Genomic DNA, 4,187 nt, shown 5'->3' on the forward strand with positions numbered 1-4,187 from the left:
CAGGCAGGAAAGGCCTTGAGACTCTTATCTCCAGTAAACCACTCAGAAAACTGGAAGTGGTGCTATGGCTCAAGTGGTAGAGCAATAGCCTTGAGCTGAAGAGCTAGGGGACAGTGCCCAGGCCCAGAGTTCAAGCCCATGACCAACGACAACAACAAAAAAGGTTGGAAGTGGAGGTGTGGCTCAGGTGGTTGAAGGCCAGCTTGACTGAAAATTCCAAGCAGAGTGTTTCAAGTCTCAGTACCAGCATTAAAAAAAGAGTTCAAAGGCACTGGTGTCTCATGCCTGTAATCCTAGCTACTCAGGAGGATCTGAGGATTGTGGTTCAAAGTCAGCCTGGGCAGGAAATGAGACTCTTATCTCCAATTAACCACAAAAAGCTGGAAGTGGAGCTGTAGCTCAAGTGGTAGAGTGTTACCCTTCAGCCAAAAAAGCTCAGGGGGCAGTGCTCAGGCCCTGAGTTCTTGAACTCAAAACTTGAAACAGGCCAGGCGCTGGTGGCTCACAGCTGTAATCCTAGCTACTCAGGAGGCTGACATCTGAGGATCGAGGTTCATAGCCAGCCGGGGCAGGAAAGACTGTGAGACTCCTATCTCCAATAAACCACTAGAAAACTGGAAGTGGTGCTGTGGCTCAAGCGGTAGAGTGCTAACTGAAGAGCTGAGGGACAGTGCCCAAGCCCAGAGTTCAAGCCCCACGACTGACAAAAAATAAAAAAAGCCCAACAAAAACTGTCCAGCAATGACTTCTAAGACTGTTTGGGTACATTTGGATATTTGGGATCTGGTGGTCTAAATACAGGAGCTCTTGGGGATCACCTGAAAGACCGAGGCAGGTAGAGGGACCCTGGGGCCGCTTCTCCTGGGAGAACAGTGGATCCAGGAGGCAGAAGGAAAGGATTCCCTTATAAGCAGCCCACGTTCTTATGCTTTTAAATTCCATGAAGTACAGATGAAACACAGCTGTAGTTTTTCTACTAAAATAAAATGAGCTGAGCATCAGTGGCTCACGCTCATAATCCTCGCTACTCAGGAGGCTGAGATCTGAGGAAAAGCTTGAAGCCAACCTAGGCAGCAAAGTCCATGAGACTCTTATCTCCAGTGAACCATCAAAAAGCCAGGAGTGGAGATGGGGCCTAAGTGGTAGAGCATTAGCCTTGAGTGAAAAAGCTCAGAGACAGTGTCCAGGCCCTGAGTTCAAGTATCACTACCAGCACAAAATAAAACTATTCTTTACAAACTAACTTTATCTTAAAATATTAACATATTAAAATCTAAGCCATTTTAACTATAGGCTCTCTCCTGCTTAACTAGTGGTTCTCTCTTTACAATGAAAACAACTAGCAAATATAGTTCATTCTAGAATTTTTTACCGAGGCAGACTTCAAATTCTATCATAAAATAAAAAATGTCCTATCTAGTACTACATTTCTAGAAACACTCTATAGAGTAACTGAATAAAATAGGATAAAAACCATGGTAAACAAAAAAAAAGAAACTGGAAACAGGTCCTTTGAAATATCACATTTGGACAGAAAAAAACAAAAACTAAATACAGGTAGTATTCAAACTCATTGGAACATCATTAAAAGATCCATTGTCTACCTCATCAGCATACACAATCTGAAAGAAGGAAAGGTTAAAGAGGCAGAGTGTCTACTCAGGGAAATACAGAACATCATAATTTGGGGAAAGACAGTGACGTGTAGGTATAAGAGGCTTAAACACTCCCAAGTAGGCATGGCCAGGAAAGATCTTCACTATGACTTTTTTTTTTTTGTTGGTCGTGGGACTTGAACTCTGGGCCTGGGCGCTGTCCCTCAGCTCTTCAGCTCAAGGCGAGCGCTCTACCACTTGAGCCACTGAACCCAGGCAAGCGCTCTACCACTAAGCCATATGCCCAGCCCCAAAGAATTTTAAAATCTGCAAAACCAGCCATCAACTCACATCTATAAGCAACCCCATTAGACTAATACAGATTTCTCAGCAGAAATCCTACATGCCTAGAAGGCATGGAATAATGTGTTTCAATTCTGGCAAAAATGTAACCCCCAGCGGGGTGCAGAAATGGAGGAACAAAGGGTAAACAAGTACAGCAGTGGTGCTCACTGGACACTGTTGAAAATGAACTGCACAACTTGTGGGTGGGGCTGGGAGGGAAAAACTAGGAGAGAGCAAGGGAAGGGGTGACATGGTCCAAAAAGAACCCAGGGCTTCTGCATGCTAGGCAAGCACTCTACCACTAAGCCACATTCCCAGCCATGACCACAATTATTAAAGAAGATATATCTTCCTGGGTACCGGTGCCTCATGCCTGTAATCCTAGCTACTCAAGAGGCTGAGATCTGAGGATCACGGTTCAAGAAAACCGGAAGTGGCACTGTGGCTCAAGTGGTACAGAGCTTGCCTTGAGCTAAAGAGCTCAGGGCCAGTGCCCAGGCCCAGAGTTCAAGCCCCGTAACTGACCAAAAAACAAAAAAACAGAAGGGGAGCTGTGGCTCAACTGGCAAAATGCCATCCTTGTGCAAAAAACCTAGACTTCTGGGAATGTGGGTTAGTGGTAGAGTGCTTGCCTAGCATGCAGGAAGACCTGGGTTCGATTCCTCAGTACCACATACACAGAAAAAGCCAGAAGTAGCACTGTGGCTCAAGTGGTAGAGTGCTAACCTTGAGCAAAAGAAGCTCAGAGACAGTGCCCAGGACCTGAGTTCAAGCCCCAGGACTGGCAAAAAAAAAAAAAAAAAAGCTAAGAGAAGTGCCCAGGCCAAAGTTCAAGTCGCAATGCCAATCCCAAATAAATAAAGCTGGAGCTGAGATCTGAGGATCACAGTTCAAACCCAGCCAGCACAGGAAAGTCCCTGAGACTCTTATCTCCAGTAAACCACCAGAAAACCAGAAGTGGCACTGTGTCTTAAGCAGTAGAGCACTAGCCTTGAGCTGAAGAGCGCAGGGACAGCACCCAGACCCAGAGTTCAAGCCCCAAGACCGACAAAAAAAAAAAAGAGAGAGAGAGTCCACTAAAAAGCTCTGAGATCTAAGGAATAGTTTAGGCATTACAGCAGAATATAAAAAAATCAATACTCGAAGTAGCGCAGGGGCTCAAGTGGTAGAGCGCTCGCCTTGAGCTGAAGAGCTGAGGGACAGCGCCCAGGCCCAGAGTTCAAGCCCCACAACTGACCAAAAACAAAAAACAAAAAAAACTCAACAATTCATAGCATCTGTAATCCTAATGACTCAGGAGGCTGAAATGTGAATAACACAGTTCAACACCAGCTGGGGCAGGAAAGTCCATGAGTCTCTTATCTCCAATTATCCAGCAAAAAGCTGGAAGTGGAGATATGGCTTAAGTGGTAGAGTACCAGCCTCGAGTGAAAAAGCTAAGTAAGCACTAAACCTTGAGTTTGTAAGGGCTGGGGTTGTATGTGTGGGCATGCACATGTGCACACACGCACGTAAGCTTTTCTGTATACCAGCACTGAAAAAACAGATTGAAGTCAGGACCTCAATTCCATTCATAATAACTTTGAAAATAAAATCAATGACTTAGGTATAAACTTAGCCAAGGAGAGGTAGAAGATCTCCAGAAGATAATACTATGAGACTTGGAAAAATAAAATTTTAGATGGCATTAGAAGATGGAAAGTCCTTCTCTGCTCACACACTGGGCGATTATTGTGCAAATGACCATTGTACCCAAAGCTACCTACTGATTCAGTGTAGTCCTCATCAAAATCCCTACGCCATTCTTTATAGAAACAGAAAATCAGCTGGGAGCCGGTGGCTCACACCTGTAATCCTAGCTCCTCAAGAGGCTGATATCTGAGCATCATGGTTCAAAGGCAGCCTGGGCAGGAAAGTCCATGAGACTCTTATCTCCAATAAACCACCAGAAAACCAGAAGTGGTGCTGTGGCTCAAGCAGTAAAGCACTCACCTTGAACTGAAGAATGCAAGGGCAGTACCCAAGCCCAGAGTTCAAGCCCCACAACCGACAAAACAAACAAAATCAATCCAGAAATTCATATGGAAGCATAAAAAACCCTGAATGGCAAAAACAGTTTACAAAAAGAGCAACATGAGCCGGGCGCTGGCGGCTCACGCCTGTAATCCTAGCTACTCAGGAGGCTGAGATCTGAGGATCCTGGTTCAAAGCCAGCCCGGGCAGGAGAGACCTTGAGACTCCTATCTC

The sequence above is a fragment of the Dipodomys ordii genome, unplaced genomic scaffold (genome assembly GCF_000151885.1).
Source record: "Dipodomys ordii isolate 6190 unplaced genomic scaffold, Dord_2.0 Scaffold11, whole genome shotgun sequence".
Taxonomy (NCBI): Eukaryota; Metazoa; Chordata; class Mammalia; order Rodentia; family Heteromyidae; genus Dipodomys; species Dipodomys ordii.